The sequence below is a fragment of the Piliocolobus tephrosceles genome, chromosome 2, assembly GCF_002776525.5.
Source record: "Piliocolobus tephrosceles isolate RC106 chromosome 2, ASM277652v3, whole genome shotgun sequence".
In the NCBI taxonomy this organism is placed as follows: domain Eukaryota; kingdom Metazoa; phylum Chordata; class Mammalia; order Primates; family Cercopithecidae; genus Piliocolobus; species Piliocolobus tephrosceles.
In genome coordinates this window covers 143515545-143535729 of record NC_045435.1, presented here as the reverse complement: position 1 = coordinate 143535729, position 20185 = coordinate 143515545, and the positions used below count along the sequence as shown (strand labels likewise).

The 20185-nt window shown below is 39.8% G+C and overlaps 1 protein-coding gene across 17 annotated transcripts in view; it reads right to left on the bottom strand.

Moving 5' to 3' along the window:
• Positions 1-20185, bottom strand: part of THRB (thyroid hormone receptor beta) — a 370384-nt gene that overhangs the window by 184554 nt on the left and 165645 nt on the right. For 3 of the 17 annotated variants that reach the window (XM_023207290.2, XM_023207295.2, XM_031935262.1), the window contains exon 3: positions 7555-7683. The exons of the other annotated variants lie outside the window; for them this stretch is intronic. The gene's annotated coding sequence lies outside the window, so the exon portion shown is untranslated. The remainder of the gene's footprint in view (positions 1-7554; positions 7684-20185) is intronic. 17 annotated transcript variants of the gene reach the window in all.

Here is a 20185-nt window from a genome sequence, read left to right as displayed (position 1 = left end):
AGGAACTCTCTTTCTCATGGAAGGACATTGTTTAACGAGAGTTTAAATAATAGGTAAAACAAGAGCTACTCATTTCAGAAGCCTTCAACTAAAGTGGGATGATGTCACAGACATTAATTGGGTGGTGTCTCAAGCAGATATCTATGGTCATCTTTCTCTGTGTTTGTCTCTCCCACATTCACAAGTCTATTAAGCTTATAAAACACCACACAGCCTAGACATTTACTCATCCAAAATGTAAATGAGGATCTGTGTATGGCCGAAGAGGGATGGGAAGCCAGCTGGAATGAGGAAACACTTTTATTCCTCAAGGGGCCACAATCACTTTGTCCAAAGTAGACAGAATTCTGATCGAGGAAAATGTAAATCCCAGGTAGGACAGAAAAATGGAGTTGGAAAGGCTTTGCAGTTAACTAGAAGATGCAATATTTCTTTTAAATACTGTGTATTAATGAAAGAAGAACTTGCTTGACATCTTGGCCAGGGCTTAAGCAAAAGTAGGAGGATTTCGACGGTTCTCTATGATGCCCTCTCATCTCTCCTCTCCATCTTTCATAGACTCTTCCATCCATGTATTTTCAGAATTTCCAGAGCCCATTCTCTTTTAAGAAATGAAATCTGATCTTAGACTAGAAAAAAGAAAGGCATTTCACTAGCAGATGTGACATCTCCCTGTCTTCCCCTAAGCCTCTTTTTTACACCTAAGTCTGTATCTTAGCAAATGGTCCCCTGGGAGGTGGAAACTTAGGAATCATTCTTATTGTTCTTTTCATCTCCACCCCTATGTCATCCAGTTAATCTCCAAGTGTTGCGAATTCCCCTTTTTAAATCTCTCTTCTGGACTCTTCATCCTTGCTTCTTCAATGTTGGTTTATACCAACATTATTTCTCACCTGGATTATAGAACAGCCTTGCAAATGGCCTGCCAACCTCAGCCCCTCTTCATACTCTATCCAGACTGAGCTGTCTACAACACTTATGTAATCTCACTGCTTAAAACCTCTCATTTACTACTGATAGGTCCAAAGACCTTGCAATGACTTATAAGGCTTTGTACACACAGGCCACCAATTACTTCTCATGCCTTGCTCCTCTTCTCTCCACTTCCTCCATCTTGCTATTGTGTTGCAACCATCCTGAACTTTTCTGGGTTCCATGAAAGTGTCATGTTTTCCCTTAACACTGTCTTTTTGCATGTGCTGTCTCCCCTGCCAAGAAAACTTGAATGCTTGCCCTTGCCTTCTGCCCTACTTCCCACTATTTCAATTCTCAGTTAAATGTCCTTCCTTTGGGAAGCTTTCCCTGACCTCTCAAGTCAGAGTTAGGTGCCCCACCCATGTGTTCTCATGGCACCTTGTAAAACTCCTCGTTGTAATTATCTTCTGTGGTAATTGTCTGGGTCCCCAGTAGTCTGAAAAGCAGCAAGAAAGTAGAGTCCTCATATCTATTTTCTTTTTATTTTTTTCATCATCATAGCTCTTGTACCTAGCACTGTACCTGGCACAGAGTACATACTGACCATACTTCCTCATAGGTGGGAATTTACTGAAGTATGTTATCCTGGCAAATAATGTAATGAAGCTGGTGAAAGAGATAAGTTTTGAGATACAAAAGGATCCTTCCCAGAGGTCCTTGAAATCAAACCATGCTTCCTACTTATATGCCCACATTTGTGTGGCAGAATCATTACATAAAACTGAACTCTCCTGCTAATTTTGTGAACTGATCTCCTTCTATAGCCTTCAATAATTTTCACGTTCTTTTTTTCTTCATTGTACATCTACCTAGATCAAAGAATCATAGGAAGCCAGTGTGGCTCAGCCATGGTGAGTGAGGGGGAGAAGAAGAGGGGGTGAGATCTGTGAGTCTGGGCCACATCACACAGGGCCTGGTAGGCCATGTGGAGGAGCGAAGATTTTATTTTTAGTCTAATGGAAAACCTTTAAAGAGTTTAAATCACAGTGGTGACTTCATCACTCTGGCTTCTTTGTGGAAAATGGGTTGGAGGATGATCCAAAAGTCCAAAGAGAAAGACCAGTTAATAGACCATTGAAACATTTCAAAGGGAGGATGGTGGCTTGACCCAGGCGGACAGAAATGGAGATGGTGGGAGTGTGCAGACTCAGGATCTATTTTGGAGGCAGAATAGGTAGGAGTTGCTGGGAGTTTGGATTTGGGGGTGAGAGAAACAGGAAGCAAGTATGATTTCTAGGTTTCTGGATTAAATACCTGTGTGAATGGTGCTGCCATTTACTGAGATGGGAAGACAGCAACTCCTAATTTTCAAGGCTCAGCTCAGTCCTCACTTCCTCCATGAAAGCTGTCATCAGCTCCAATCTCCAGCCTTCTCTCTTTCCTCTCAACCACATGGGAAATCATTGCATGCACCACTCATCTTTTCAGGAGTATGTGCTGAACTCCTCAACCTGGCTCACATTCCTTGAAGGTGAGGGACCCCTTTCACATCCAGCAATGCCTTGAATGTAGTGCTCCATCAGATTTGCTGCTTGGGGAATTAAAGACAATTCCCATGCAGCAAACATCCTAGAAGCTGCTAAGAATATCCTGCCACCCACGGGACTAAATGTTCACATCCTCCAGTTCATATCTCAATTGAACATTTTAAAAAGCCCATTACCAAAAGCCATTGAAAAATATGTTTCTCTCTAGTTCTTAAAGAAAGGCATTTAATATCTATTATACACTCTATTATTATTTAGTATTATCCCTTTTCACTTGATATATAGTTACTTTTCTTTCCCATTATTAAGTATTACCTTAAAATGCAACCTCATTTCCTCTTGTATTAAATAGAAATTGAGGATAAGTTTCTCCTCACTGAAAACACTTTGAAATATTTCAAGTACATTTCCTTTTCTACACTGTTCATTCACAGTTTGGTTCAAAAGCTTTAAAAAAAAAAAAAAAACTTGAAGATACCATAATATCACCTTTCAGTTCATTTTTAAAGTTTTTCAGAAATATAAATCTGATGCAAATTTGGAGTTAGGCATTTATTGTAGCTTCCCACACAAAGCTAGAATGCTGTCTCTAATATTCTTAACAGTAAAAAGGGAACGTAATCATGAAGAACTTATGCAGAGACAGGAATTAGGCTTTTTCTTGTTCTTCTTTTCAATTCACAACCTTTGAGAAGGACTTAGAAAAGTATATTTTTGTTCATAATCTACTCTAATACTGAGATAGGTGTTTAATACACCTGCTGTCATTTAACTAGCCCAATCACCTAATGACAGATTTTTAGCTCCATTTCATGGATATCTGGCAGGATTTAATGATTTGTTCGAGGACACACAGCTAGAAGAAGCATGTCTGCATCCGAATCCAGGTCTTGGTGCATCTAAAGCTCAAGGTATCCCTCTTTCCCAAAGGATGAAAATCTTTTCTTGAGGGAAATACAGGACAAGTGTCTTCCTTGCTCTGTGCTTCAGTCCTTCTCATGCTTAAAAATAGCTGTAATCACTCCTGCAGTCTTTTCTTCTCCAGATCACACACTCCCAATTCTTTCAGCCTTTCTTTATAACATGGAACACCCCAAACCCTCAGCCTCTACAGCACCATTCTTTCAAACATATTCCAGTTGTCCTCTCAAGTGTGGTACTCGAGGAAACTAAATGTCTCTCAAAGCATGGCACCAGGAATGGATGTAATCTCTCTAGAAGGTGGTTTATCAACTCTCTCCTCTACTTAATAACCCTCAATGACTTCCCACCAGGTACAAGCTAAAGTCCTACTCTTCAGCCACACATACAAGACCCCCACACCCAGCCCCAAGTACCACCTTCCACCAGTCCTATTCCTAACTTCGGTCTCCACAGCACACCTTAAAGCATCTCCCACCCCTCGGCACACTTGACACCTCCCACACAAGCTCTGCCTTATCACGACTCAGAACTGCCCTGTCTGTTCACTCCTTTTCATGAAGGCTGAGCCTGTATTTCAGGCAGAAGCCCTTCCCTAACTTCCTCAGGCAAAGTTAGTGAATGTATTTTTTTTTAATTCATATATTCCTGCAGGGTCTTATTTTAGAATAGGAAGGTAATTTATTTCCCTTTTACAAGTCTCCTTAACATTTTTAAAGTTTAAAAAACACAGCATTATAATCCATATCACTGTATTACCCTCCTTCCTCTCCCTGCCCCCAATAGAAAAGCTTGAAATTTAGGAATTATATTTTCTTTGTCTTTTAACTCCAATTCAGGACACATGAGAATTACTGGACAAGTACACTTATATAATCCCACCCTTAGGAAGGATACATTAGAATTTTAAGAGAAGTTGACCATTGGAAGCCTATGCCCTGATGGACATGTCTTGACCCACACATTAATTGCAACACAGTCTCCTTCAGTGTTCATACAGAGAGCATCACCAGGGTGGTTTGACACTTACCCTGCTGTCCTCTGGGCTTTCAGGACCTGTGGACATAGCTACATCCTCAGCATGAGCTTCTCATTCTCTACTTCCAAGTCAGATAGAATGAAGGCATTCTAAACAAATAAACTGCCTGGGACCCAAAGCCACGTCCCACACTTACACGGCTAAGCTATCCCAATTATAGGTTCTTGAAACGCACCTTAGAGGCCCGTGGTGACTGACGCTTGGCTGGCGTCATGGCTGTGTGGATTTTGCCACATAATACACCCAGACAAACAGCTCACTACTCCAGGCTGCCCTCTCTGGCTCAGGATTCTACACTGTGCCTCGCAGCCCGCTATAGGAGCCAGCATTGCAGCAGGAAGATGAGCAAAGCTTGTGGTAACCTAAACCCCTAGTGAAATGAGACTCCTATAGCACTGGGAGGCTGCCTGGACAGCTAACACCTGACATGCTACCTTATCCACATCTACAGACCCTGTTACGATTAGAACTTTACTCCCCTCTCAACTCCAATATACTTACACCAGCCTGATAATAATAATTGCAGGGAGAAGTAGTTCACTCCACTAATTATGCTGCTTATAACTGGCACAGAGAGCAGTGATAATTTGGCTTAAAGTAGGGTTTTATGATCCTCATATGTTTAAAGTTTCCTTGGGTTTGAAGCCATTATGATTCAGACTTGAAAATTGTGAGGATGAATTTCAAATATCTCTGCTGCTTCTGTTTTTTTTTTTTTTTTTTTTTTTTTAGGAAAGCATTATTCTGAAAGTGCTCCATGTGGCAGTTCTTGTTTGCTCCTGAGGTGCCCAGCTATGAATTTAAAATGCTTTATTGCACTCTTCAGAGAACATGTTTCTGCTGGTGTGTAAGGCCTGGAAGCTGTCTGCATGCCAAGGCAATGCCCCCTAAATGAAGTCTTACATAAACCTGACAAAGTATCTTTAGACAGAAGTAATCTCAATGGGCTACTACAGAGTCATGAAAATAGCTGCTGGTCAACCACCAAAACAAAATTTGGCTGAGCACATACTTCTAAAACCCTGAACCACAGGACAATTATACCAATAACATTTCATCATAATAATATATTTTTAAACATACTGGCATATTCTTTTCTCTCCTCTTTCCATCCTTTCCTTCCTTTTTTCTCCCTCTTTTCCCTTCTCCCTTGGTTCCTTCCTTCCTTTCTTCCTTTCAGAAGACATTGTGCTCACACTCCCCCCCTTTCTTCTTCCTTCTCTCTCTCTTGCTCACCATCGTTCTCCTCCCCCACCACACGCTACAGTTCAGACTCTACATTTAATTGTCAACTCACCTGATGCTCCTAGATTCTAAACAACCTACACTGCAAATTCACATCCTCTCTTGAATTATTGCAATGTTATCCAAACCAGATCTCTCTAGAAGGTGGTTTATCAACTCTCTCCTCTACTTAATAACCCTCAATGACTTCCCACCAGGTACAAGCTAAAGTCCTACTCTTCAGCCACACATACAAGACCCCCACACCCAGCCCCAAGTACCACCTTCCACCAGTCCTATTCCTAACTTCGGTCTCCACAGCACACCTTAAAGCATCTCCCACCCCTTGGCACACTTGACACCTCCCACACAAGCTCTGCCTTATCACGACTCAGAACTGCCCTGTTCCCTCCTTTTCATGAAGGCTGAGCCTGTATTTCAGGCAGAAGCCCTTCCCTAACTTCCTCAGGCAAAGTTAGTGAATTTCCTCCTCAAGTTTACATTGCATTACAAACATTTATTACTATCTGTCTCCCCAAATAGGTTAAGAGTTTCTGGGGCAAAAGTGTCACTGACTCACCCACCAGGCAGTTGCTCAACAAAGGTTTGCTGAATGAACTTTGTTCCTTTGAGTTTATCCTGTATATTTTATAAGTAAAAGGAAGCAACATAGTATGGTGTCTACAAATATGAGCGTGTGGGTTCAAATTCCACCTGTGACTTGAGCAGGTTATTTAATATCTTGGTGCCTCAGTTTCCCCATATGTGGAAACTTTCCAACTCTAGGGTGCTTGTGAGAAGTAAACAAGTTGCTACGTAGTTGGAATACTGCAAGGAAAATCAAAAGAGGCGCATGCTACCTGAGTGTTTGTTAAATATAATGGAGGTAATTATGATACCCCATGGCTGCCTCTGTTGTGCTCAGGGCAGAAGGTTTCCGACACCATCAGGACTGGTTTAATTTCAATGAGCAGATCTTTTATTAGAAATGTAAGTGTCTGCCTTACTCCTCCAATCAAAAGAGAGATGCTAACACCAAGAACATTACTCAATTCCATAAGAAGACTAAAAGTGGGCTTATGCCACACTCAGAGCCATTGCACTGGCTAGGGCGTTGGGTCTGGAAGGCATACACAACACAACACAACAAAACAAAAACCTAGTTAAGAAACTATAATTCAATTTTTAGACTATCATATATGGGAAAATTCACATTGGTTCTAAACTGTTAAATAGAAAATATGTCTGTATTCACAAAAAGAGATAGAAGTCTAACTTCAGCCAGGTACAGTGGCTCATGCCTGTAATCCTAGCATTTTTAGAGGCCAAGGTGGGCAGACTGCTTAAACCCAGTAGTTCAAGAACAGCCTGGGAAACATGGCAAAATCTCATCTCTACTAAAAATGCAAAAAGTTAGCCAGGTATGGTGGTGTGTGCCTGGAGTCCCAGCTACCTGGGAGACTGAGGGGGGAGGATCACCTGACCCTCAGGAAGTCAGGGATGCAGTGAGCTATGATGGCACTCTACCTTGTCTCAAAAAAGAACGAACGAATGAATGAACGAGAAGGAAGGAAGGAAGGAAGGAAGGAAGGAAGGAAGGAAGGAAGGAAGGAAGGAAGGAAGGAAGGAAGGGGCCTAACTTCGAACAATTTAACTTCAAAAAGTGAGTAGAAGCCAAAATTCAGTGTTCAGAGATAGTCAAAAGGAAGTATTGATTCTTTTTGTTTGCAGGTAAACCAAAAGGGAGATTCTCTGGGTTGAAATTCTGCAACATATATTTTCACTGAAGTACACCCTTCATGATGAGCCCTGTACGCATCTTGGTTATATCTTTTGCAAGTGCCTCCTGCATGTGCCTTATGCTCCAGCTGTGTCAACAACCTTCGAGAAACCTGTGCAGAAGCTCACCTTCACACCTTTGCTTGGTAGCTGCTTTGCCTGGGATGCCCCCCTTCTCGTTGTAACACTCACTCAGGTGACCACTTTTCCTGGGAAGACTTTTTCTTGCTCTCTTCAAGGACCTTTGCTCCAAGCCCCCTGAAAATACATACACATTTTGCAAAGCATTTATCACACCGCATGACAACTGTATGTTCACTTTCCCACTCCCTCATTAGACAGTGAGTCTTTCAAAAGAGAGATGGACTGTGTCTATCTCCCTGTTGCTTTCCCAATGCCCAGCACAGTGCCTGGAACAAAGTATGTGCTCAATAAATGCTCACTGGATATTATTGGATAGGATTCCCTGCATATGTAGAAGCAAATTCATTGCCAAATACCTATGGTAGCAATGTTGGGTCCTCCTCTGTGCATTGTTTATCAAGGCCATGCCCTGGGGATACCACACTAGGGATGTGGCTGAGGAATTTTCACATCTGACTAAGCTGAGATGATTGTACAATTATGCATCACTCCTCTCTGGAAAGAGAAATAGTTAGGATTCCTTAAAAGGGTTAGGAATTCCTTAAAAACCATTGCACATGCAGTAGCCTGAACCAAGAATTTAAAAGCTTCTACATGACATTCAATGTTTATGACTCACTTATTTTAGGTGAAAATGCAAAGGAGTATGCCTCTTAAAGCCATAATGAGAGACTATTACATACCCACTATAATGACTAAAATTTAAAAAGACTAACATTACCAAGTATTGTAGAAGATATGGAGCAACTGAAGTCTCTTACACTGTTGGGGACACTGTAAATTTCTATAACCACTTCGGAAAGCTGATTGAAAGTTTTTAATAAAATTAAACATATATCTACCCTATAGGCTAGCAAATCTTTCCTGAGATTTATATCCAAGAGAAATGCATATGTCCACCAAAAGACAGTCCCAAACTGGAAACAACCCAGTTTTCTGTTACACAAGAAAATGAATAAACATACTGTGGTATATCCATGTACTCAATACTACCCTGCAATAAAAAAAAGATACTGACATATGTAACAACAGGTATGAATCTTACAAATGTTATATTGAGCAAAAAATGTCAAATACAAAGAATGTGTAATATGTAATATGTAAAAGAAGTTCAATAACAGATAAAAACATTTATCAATGGTGATGAAATTCAGAAAAGTGGTAACCCTGGTATGGGGCAGGCAGTGACAGAGAGGGGCATGGGCAACCTTCAGAGTTGCTGGCAATGTTTTGTGTGTTCTTCTAAGTGGTAGTTATTTGGGTATACAACTACATTAAAAAAATGGAGCCTTATATGCTTTAGCATATGCATGGTATAGCATACTAAACAGTTTTCATAAACTCGATGGACAGATCCCCTAGATGAGCAGAAGGGACAAAACACCCCATCACTCATATGAAATTCAGAGAATAGGTCATATACACTCTTGTTTGTTCAGGGAAAAAGATCATCACTGAGAAAAGGCTGACACATGTTCCAATGGAGCTGGCATGGTCGTGGAGCACAGCATTATGGCAAACTCAGTGTATTCAAACAACTGAGGGCAAGGACATCCACTGCTCTGGATGTCACACCTGTAGCGTAACTCCCTTTTGGGGATGAGTGGACATCTCAGCTGTATTCTCTATTATGGGAGTCTAGCAACAGAGGCCCTTCTCAGTCATATACTTTCAGTCAAGTCATTGCTTTGGGTGTCACTTTTTTGAAAGTCATTTCGTAAAAGAATAATGCTAAAACCCTCTGAAGAGTGTAAGCATAGTAAAACCAGAAGCGAGAAAATAAAAAAAAAAAGACTTTGCAGAAATGTGAGGTGACTACAAGATGATCAGAAATCTCAAATACTTGAAGTCTGCTGTGTCTGCCAGGGCTGTCCAATAGAAAGGAAAGAGATGCTCCAGAAAAATGTACTGTCTTCTCTTTACCAAACAGGGCTTTGGCTCCTAATGAGAATTGAACCGGATTATCACATGAGGACCTGCAGACCTTCTTTTACTCTTTCAGTGTTTCTCAACAAGGACATTATGGCATTTGGGGCAGGACAAATGTTTGGGTGCAGGACTGCCCTTGTTCTGAATGTCCTAAAGGCCAGTAGCATCCCAGCCCTTCCATCACTGTGATACCAACAAAATGTATGAACATGTTTCTGAGTTGAGAACCAGCACTGATGTTTTGGCAGAAGACTTAATTGGCATACTGATGGCCTAATCCACCCTGAATTAGAATCTACAGTCTTCTGGTTGGTGTTTCTAGTATTAAATATCAAGAGTAAATATCTAATGTTAAATATAATATTAATAACAAATTAGTCAACATTTGACAAAAAAAGAGGGAGGACTTTGCTCAAAGGTCCAACTTTCCAATTCCTTAAGAAGTGACTCATTGAACTTACCCACCCAACCTTTGCTGGCATTTGCATTTGCAATCTTGGACTTGAAGCCTATGTGGCAGGAAGGTCAAGCAGCCAGGCACTTATTTCCTTTCTCCTCTGTCCATTGGGTCTCACCAATTAGATTGTGAAAGGAGGAAGCTAGCAGAGGAGATGATAGAAGGAGCCATCTCTTTAAGGCCTGGAGCAGAGCTCATCTAAGCCACCACCCTGGTCTCTTTCTCTTACCAACCCTTTCCCCCAGGAGGACAGAGTTTCAGGTGTATCTTCTGGCAAACAGAGCCAGGGAAGAAAAATCAGCAGAAGAAAAGAAATAATTCTGAAGTCCATGAACCTTATCAAAGTGAATGACTTTGCCCAGTTTTATACCCCCTGTCTCCATCTCACGGTGCAGGCTTAATAACACAACCAGTTGTGTTACTATAATGACCTAATAGAACATCTCTGAAGATTCCACTTCATTCCTGCATCCATTCAGAGGAGGCCCAAGAGCAGGGCCTCTTCATCTGGTTTGCAGATCCCTAGGCAGTGTATCCTGAAGAGTGATATGAAAGATAAGTTTAGGGGGTAGGTTTACGAATTTTTGAAAGAATAATACTAATTTTTTACAGTTACCTTTTGCTTTTAATAAATGACACATTTTTCATTTATATAAATAATATAGATTCCTCTTAAAATAATTTATGTAAATCCAAAAGGTCAACTATTAAAAAAAGTGAGACTGGGGATGAAATTATGGCAGTTTGGGATGATTTGACCTCAGGAGGGTCTAAGACGGGCTTCTAGGATTTCATAAATTCCTTGAAAATTTATGGGGGATTGTATGCTAATGTATTTTTTTTTTTTTTCTGGGAGGAAGGTCAACAGTTTTCATAAGGTTCCCCTAAAGAACGCTGAGTCCAAAATGTTAGGAATGATTGTCCTAGAATCAATGCTGTGCTGTTCAAAACTGTAGCCACTAGTCACTAGCCACGCATAGCTACTAGACACTTCATACTTGCCTAGTTCAAATGAGATGTGCTGTAAGTGTAAGATACACTCTAGATTATGAAGACTTAGCATGAAAAAAAGAATGTAGAATATCTCATTAATAATTTTTCTACTGGTTACTTGTTGGAATACTATTTTATATATTGAGTTAGAAAATGTAGTATTAAAATAAATTTCACCTGTTGTTTTCTAAATGTGGTTATTAAAATAAATTTCACGTGTTTTTTTAAATGTGGTTACTAGGAAATTTAAAATTACATATGCGAGCTGGATTTGTGGCTCATTTTATATATTTAGTGGACAGTACTGGGTTATAGTATAAGGCCAAGAAAAATAAGATAATCTCAGAAGTCCAGTAGAAATTAGAATTGTGAATATATTTTAAGGCATATTTATAATGAAAGAAACTAGAGATAAATTTTTAGAAAAAATGAACTTTTATAAAATGGATTTGGAGAGAAACAATGATACAGGTATACATTTCACTTTGTCCCCTTTGTCACTTAGCCAGGAAAATAAACCAGTAGTAGAAACTTAAACTATTCTATTCTTTCAAATTAAAACTATAGTTTCCATAGATTCAAATGAAGGTAGAAAGCAGTAATGGTTTTAAAGTTCCTGGGAAAAGTAAGTAAATGATTTAAGTATCTTTTTTTGTTGTTGTTGTTTAATATAATCTATATCCACCAAATAACAAAGAGTTTATTGTATTTGCTTTGGGCCAGGACCACCACCCATCTCTGTTTTATGGCCCCTCACTAGGGTAATTAAAGTGTTTAAGTCTTTTAGAGGAACTCCTGGAACTCCTTTCTTTGCCTGGACGGCAGCTTTCATCTCTGGGTCTGTACATCTTGGGGCATTACGATCTCTCTTCAGCATTTCCTCTCTGAACTGAAAGCTGATTCCTTCAATGTATAGTTGCTCAGGTGCAAAGGAATACTATTGTGAATTGTTTTCTTTTCCATTGTTATTATCAAGGCAATGGCTTATCTAGATCCTTCTACTGAAAGTCATTTCTTGTTATAGAAGCTTGTATTTTCTCTGGCTGAGCAATATGTGGGAATAGTCTCACGTTCACTTTATTGCACGGTCCTGCATCTAATCTTTCACAGAAAACCGCATACACATCAACTTTTTACCTTCAACTTCTACTCTCTTTGAATTTTAATGGAGAAAACAGTTACTTTTCATTCACAACATATTAAATAAAAACATAAATCATTTAGTAACGTGGCCGTAATTGTAGTCCACACATCCAAGATGTAAATGAACCAAGGCCAAGCTTAAATGAGAAGACTAAAGGTCCATGTAATCTGTTGGTTGCTAAATGGGATATGCTCAAATCTTTGTTTCTTATTCCTGATTGCCAGAAATTTAAGTAGGTAAATGCTCTTACAATGAACAGATGCAGTGCTGTATCTACTTGCTGAAAACTGTGTATTATACTATTTAGGATTAAATGAGAATTGTAAAATATGTATGATAGGATTTTGGATTAAATGGGAACATCAAAATGAAATCAATAAAATCGATAATTTCAGCAGATTCCTATGTAGTCAGGGTCTATCTGTTTAGACTTTGTATTAAATTCCTGCTTCTTGCTTTTGGCTGTCTGTCTTTTAGCATTTTACAGACAATAAGAAGCAGCAGCAGAAGAGAAAGAAGTCAAATACATAATCTATCAGATGAAATTATTATTTATTAATCACTCTCATGAAAGATTTGCTGGTGGAAAAAGGTTAAGCTTATTACTACATGGTGGTCCCCAGATTAAGTGAGATAGGTAGTTCATCACTGCTGCCTCAGACCCTGTTAACACTGATAACTAATGGCTGGCATGATGCCTGTCATATTAAATGCTTCCTCTCAAAGGAAGAAAAACAGCACTGAAAGAAAGTAATTGGTTTGCTCTCTATTAATTGCAAATGGTTTTAAAAGAACAAGGAGAGGCCAGTGGCAGTGGCTTATACCTGTAGTCCCAGCACTTTGGGAGGCTGAGGCGGATGGATCACCTAAGGTCAGGAGTTCGAGATCAGCTTGGCCAACAGGGCAAAACCCCATCTCTATTAAAAATACAAAAATTAGCTGGGTGTGGTGGTGCCTGCCTATAGTCTCAGCTACTCAGGAGACTGAGGCAGAAGAATCGCTTGAACCCAGGAGGCAGAGATTGCAGTGAATTGAGATTATGCCACTGCACTCCAGCCTGGGTGACAGAATGAGAGACTCTGTTTAAAAAAAGCAAGGAGAACACTTGCTGTTGTCTTTGATGATCAGTCTAAATATAACAATCCCTGCCTGTTTTTCCTCCTTGATTAATGTCAATTTCAAAGGTATGTTAGTGTGCCAAATGTTTGAGGTAGAAATAAAAAATTTTCCAACATGTAATAAATCATAATATAGGAACAGTCCAGAAATGATACCACCCATTGCCTTCAATAATGAAAACAACAATATGAGAACAAAACCTGCTAAATGTTGAAAATGGGGTTCAGGACTGATAGCCTTCCCTCTCTGCCTCTCCCTTTCTCCTCTTTAATAAAAGTCAAAGTCCTCTTATTCTTCTAGGCTTGATACAAATTCTAATACCCTCAGGAAAGGATTCATAGATCACTGCAATCCACCATCATCTTTTCCTCTTCTTAATATCTTGAATCTGTGATATCTGCCCCATTCATTTGCAGTTGCCAAAATATAAATAATAATGAATAACAAGAATGATTGTTCACCTTTTTGTGAATATGTATCCTGATCTCCCCCCACCTCCATCACCACAGTTAGTTACAATTTTCTTTTTATTTTTTGAGATGAAGTCTCACCCTGTCGCCCAGGCTGGAGTGCAATGGCGCAATCTCGGCTCACTGCAACCTCCGCCTCCCAGGTTCAAGTGATCCTCCTGCCTCAACCTCCCAAGTAGCTGGGATTATAGGTGCCCACCACCAGGCCTGGCTAATTTTCCTATTTTTAGTAGAGAAGGGGTTTCACCATGTTGGCCAGGCTGGTCTCGAACTTCTGACCTCAGGTGATACACCTGCCTCAGCCTCCCAAAATGCTGGGATTACAGGTGTGAGTCAATGCTCCTGGCCAGCTACAACTTTCTTAAGGGAATTGGCTGCACTTTTCATACCTCCCACTGGCATAGCATGGTGTTTTGCATAGAGAAAAGCTTAGTAAATATTTATTTGACAACGTGTTTTCCCAAAGGGAGCTAGTAAATACTTGTTTCCTCTATTATTAAGCAAACTCCCAAACCAGAAATTGTTTGGCCTTGGTATGGTTTCTTCACTAGAAGCTGTCTAGTCTTTTTTTTCTTTTTTTTTTTTTTTTTTTTTTGAGACGGAGTCTCGCTCTGCTGCCCAGGCTGGACTACAGTGGTGCAATCTCAGGCCACTTCAACCTCTACCTCCTGGGTTCAAGTGATTCTTCTGCCTCAGCCTCCTGCATAGCTGGGACTACAGATGCATGCCATCACGCCCAGATAATTTTTGTATTTTTAGTAGAGGCAGGGTTTCACCATATTGGCCAGGCTGCTCTCGAACTCCTGACCTCATGATCTGCCTGCCTCAGCCTCCCAAAGTGATAGGATTACAGGCGTGAGCCACTGCTCCCTGCCAAAGCTGTCCATTGTTTAGAGTGGACTTCTTATATGGTTGCCATTGAGAGTGTTCATAAAATAAGTCAACATAACATAGGAATGAACAACTACAAAAACTTGTGTTTAGAATAAAGTAGGTAATTAGACGATTTTGTGAAAGAGATGAACATTTTTTGATGAACTATTTTGTTCACCCAAGTAAATGCTCAGGGACCTCCCGGCCCTGCCACCCCCATTCTCCCACTTCTAATGGATATATTTAGGAATTAAGAAATTTGAATTTTGTTTCTAATTCAATCAAAGAGTTGCTGTAAGAGTATTGGAAAATCCTAATGGTACGGGTTTAAATCATTCATCAGTAGACAATGGAATAAACCAGACATTTGAATCAGATCCTAAAGGATACATTTACATGGGTTAAAATTTGAAACCCTAGGACAAAAAATGACCACATGAAAGCAATTAATATTCACTTAACTGATAGATACTAAGCACCTACCATGTGCCAGGCACCATTCTAGGTACTTGGGATATAACTGTAAATAAAACAGACAAAGGTTCCTGTGTCCTTATTCTCGAGGAGCTTACATTTTAGTGGGTGGAAACTAACAACAAAATAAATAAACTATATTTTATGTGAAAAAGTGAAAGATGCTATGGGATCAGAACTGTCAAGAGCTGTCCTTGTTGGGGATCTGAAGTGACCAATAGAATGGACTTCAATGAGAGGATAAAATTCAAATTAAGACTTGCAACAGGTGAGGGAGTGAGCCCGACAGGCATATTGGTGGGACATCTGAGAGTGTTCCAGGCAGAGGGAACAGCTATCTACTGCTAGAGCAAAGATAAATGAGAAATTAGAACAACACCTTTGCAATGCATGAGATGGACAAAGAGATAATATCCTTAACAAAGAAAAAAAGAGTTCTTAAAAATCATTTTAAAAAATCAATATCCTATAGAAAATGGGTGCATGACATCAACAAATAATCCTTTAATCAAGGTCAACAAAAAGTGAAAAATGTCCAGCCTTACAAATAATCAGTAAAGCATACATTAAAGCAACCTCACTATTGGGGTTTCCAGTTTGTGTGAAGATTAAATAATGTTGGCGAGGTTGTAGGAAGGCAGACACTCTTCTACAATGCTAATGGAAGCATAAAATGACACAACGTCTTATAAAATAATTTTACTATGTTTATCAATAGCCTTTATTTTAGAAACACTTCTTGTGGAAATAATCAGAAGTTAAGACAAAATGTATATATAAGTATATTTACTGCAGCAATATTTATACTAATATATAAAGACAAGTGATTAATACCTAGATATCATCCAAACTGAAGTCTGCAGCCCAGGAAATATCCGTGAGCATCTGATGCCGCCACATGAATATTCCACAAATACCTCAAACTCTAAATGTCCAAACCCAAACTCACCTTCTCCAGTCCCTATTCCAGCCCTTAGATCTCTTTCCCTTGTGTTCCTAGTTCAGTGAATGTCACCTACTTACACTCACTGCTTAAGACACAAACCCAGGACTCATCCTTGATAGCTTCTCTCTTGCTTCCCACATTCTGTCAATCCCCATGCTTTGTCAATTCTACTTCTGTAATATTTCTTGAATACATCCATCTTCTCCATTCACACTGGAACTGCCCTGGTGCAGCCCTCACCATTTTATACTTAGGCTAATGAATAGCTGCTTACCTGGTGTGGTCCACTGTGGCCAATCTCACCTCCAACCCGACTGTCTTCCTTGCCCTATAGGACTCTTTCTTCTTCTTCTTCTTTTTTTAATTAATTACTTAAGTTATTTTTTATACTTTAAGTTCTAGGGCACATGTGCACAACGTGCAGGTTTGTTACACATGTATACATGTGCCATGTTGGTGTGCTGCACCCATTAACTCGTCATTTACATTAGGTATATCTCCTAATGCTATCCCTCCCCCAGCCCCCCACCCCACAACAGGCCCTGGTGTGTGATGTGACTCTTTCTAAAATATAAAACTGGATCAAACCATTACTTTGTTTAAAATTTTAAAATGGTTCCCTACTGCTATCAGATTAATATCCAAACACCTTAGACTTTCATGATCTGACTCCTGATGGTCAACTCTCTTGTCCTGCCAGCATGAATCTTTCTTCTTCTTTTTTTTTTTTTTTTTTGAGACAGGGTCTCCCTCTGTCACCCAGGCTGGAGTGCAGTAGCATGATCATGGCTCACTGCAGCCTACAACTCCTGGGCTCAAGGTATCCTTCCACCTCAGCCTCCCATGTAGCTGGGACTATAGGCATGCACCACTGTGCCCCACTAACTTTTTGATTTTGTAGAGATGGGGTCTTGCTATGTTGCCTAGGGTGGTCTCAAACTCCTGGCCTCAAGAGAGCCTCCCACCTTGGCCTCCCAAAGTTCTGTGATTATAGGCATAAGCCACTGCACCTGGTCCAGTCTGAGTTCTTAAACTCCATCTACTACCATCTTTTTACAAATTACATTTGATGTCTTTGTATATTCTACTTCCCCTGCCTGTCCTCCTATATCTTTACTGTTGGCCAGATAACTTCTCTTCACCTGTGTAGACTCAACTGAGGTATCCTATCTTCCAGGAAGCCTTGCCTGACTCCATGCCCCCAATTCATTTTTGGGTTTCACTGTTCTATTGATCTCTCAAAGAACATCATGCATATTTATATCATAGCATGTATTATACTGTTGTGCACACCTTGCTTTGTTCCTTTGGTAATTCTTTTGACTGCCACGTCTAGCTAAGCTGTAGTACTCCAGTAGGCACAATTTACACAGTGTCCAACCTGCACAACTGCATTGAACAGTCATGTATCCTTTCCACCATAGACAGATCATCTTTATACATCCATGCACAATAAGTGGCCCAGTTCAAGTGCTGGAATAGACACATTTATACAACAGACATTTGTTTAATGAATGAAAAAGTGAGCAATCAACAAGACTCTAGTTGTCTTGATGAAAAATTCTTTCAGACCAGTGATTCTCAAAGTGTAGTCTCTGGATAAGCAACATGCATCACTGGGGAACTTGTTACAATGCAAATTCTCAGGCCCCACTACAGACCCACTGAATCAGAGACTCTGGCAATGGAACCCAAGACACTGTTTCAACAACCCTCTAGATGATTCTAACACATGCTTTACTTTGAGAAACACTATCTTAGACTGCTCAAAACTGAAAGTAAAGATTTCTTTCAAGGGTTCAAATCACTTTGTCTATAAGAAGGTCATTTACTTAATTTTTTAAAAAGTTTAAAGTATAAGGCATTTCACACATTCAAGGTATATAAAACAATATTACAGACACCCATGTACCCACCATTCAGATCTGTGGGTATTTGATCCATCACCCTAAAAGAAATAAAACAGCAAAACACTACTAACCCATCTCTCTTTCTCCACTCTCTCTCATCTCTCACCAAGCTAACTACTGTTTTACAGTTGGTGTGTGTTTTTCCCATGCATGCTTTTATACTTGTACTACGTAAGTGTGTAGGCATCTACTTATTAATGAGAGACTTTGTCCAGGATGTCAGAGCAGAAATCACAACACTTGCCCCAGCAAGCTGCATGGGAAGACACCTGGAGTAGCCAGCAGGCAGTGCCAACCAAACCTTCCACTCTCCAGCATTTGGTGGGAAAAAATAGGGCTCACATGAGCTTTACAAAATGCAATCAGAGGGGGTTAAAATAAGAAAACCAAGTTATACTCATTTAACTGTTGCTGACTGTTAAAGCTAAAATAAAAAGTAGGTTTTGCCTTGAAGCTAAGGGTATCAAACACACAGTACCAAGAAAGTTGTACTGAAAAACTTGGTCATTTTTGTGTGAATTACACACACAAGGGATGTGTGCGCCTGCCAGTGTATCATGCACCATGGATATAAAGAGTTCCAAAAGAGCTATGCTCTTTTTTTGGATATAAGGAGTTCTGAAAGAGCTGGCTTCAACTGTCAACACCATAGATGAGTCTTGATTTTGTCATCTGTAAAATGGCATTACCTGCTGTCTTATGGCTTAACAAAAGGGAGTGATGATGACTTGAGTGTTAATTTCTTTCTTATTTGGGGGCCTATAAGTTTATGAAAATATGATTACCAAACTCATAAGTCGACTCCTCCTAAAATTAAAAGATTAAAGACAAAAAGAAAGAAGAAAAGAAGGGGAGAGAGCAGGGAAGGAGGGAATAAGAGAGGGAAAAGGGAGAACAAAACTTAACTATTTCCTCCCCATCCTGACTTTCCTATTTTCTCCATCTTGGCTTCTTATGATGACTTCCTAGTCATCTTTACAATTTGTCTTTCTCACATTCTCTTTTGAAATCGGTAATTTAGCCTCTTTTTTCCAGGTGATTCTAAGGGATACTAAAGTTTGAAATCATTGCTATTGCTGTTCTGGAGCCCTAGAAAAAGTTTTACATCGTTGTTTTTGTTTTATGTATGCATGTGTGTATGAATATACATACAAATATAAAGTGTGTTTATATACAAATATAAAGTGTGTTTATATACATACACATACCTCCATGTGGTGTGTGTGTGTGTTTAAACACAGTTCACAGTTTTGGATGGCAGCTAATGAATAAACACATTCTCCTTGGTCAATTTACGCTACAAATTTGATCATATGCATCTATTTTCTACAAATTTGATCATATGCATCTATTTCCTCCTATCCCTGATACCATCTCACTAATATCGAGCTTATCACCACAAACCACACACTCAAAACCACCTTTCATCATTGCACTTTTTATCCATCATACACTTGGCTACAAGATCAGTCCCTTGAAAGCCCCACCTTGACCATTCCTCTCTGTACTTCCTCCAGTAGCTGACTAAATGTGACCAAGTCTGCCAGGTGTCTCCGCAATGCTCCCTCACAACCAAATCCCACTTTCATTCTGGGTGGCAAGGTACCAAGCCACATTTTCCCACTTCTTCTGCAACTATGAGTGGGTAGATGAGATTGTAGATAGAAGTTGTTTGATGGGCATTCTGGTAAGACCCTCTAAAGAAGAAAAACACAGCTAGTAATGGGTGCCTTTTTCTACCCCTCCCCCATGTTGCTGTTGTCTAGAATTTATAGGTGAAGGCTAGCACCCCAGCAGTTATCTTGAACCAAGAGGAAATCTTGAGGATAAAGCCATATGCTAAGAAGAGCAATGCAGAATGATAGAAGGTACCTGAGTCCCTACTGACCATAGAACCATGCCCCCTACTTTAGAGAAGAAAATCTTTGTCTGTTTAAGTCACTGCTTTTTATGGTTTTCACTATGGGCAGGCCCCAAATAATACTTTGATCTCTTCACAAATTTAGCTATTTCTCCAATTTAGCCAATGTATTATGTTGGTATACTTTGATCTATTGCTTCTCTTCCAAAGAACAGGGGCTCGTGGATAGAACCATCTGAGTTAAAGCCCAGCCGGGCCACCGTGACAGTGAAGTCTTTAGGCATTGCTCCTAACCATTTTAACCCAAGTTTCTTTGTCTACAAACAGGGAATAAAAATAATATACACATTGGGGTGTTTGTTATTTTTCTTTCAACCTGCTTTTTAATTGTTAATAGCTCAATAGCACCACTAGGGAAAACATTTGGGGAAAGGAAAAGG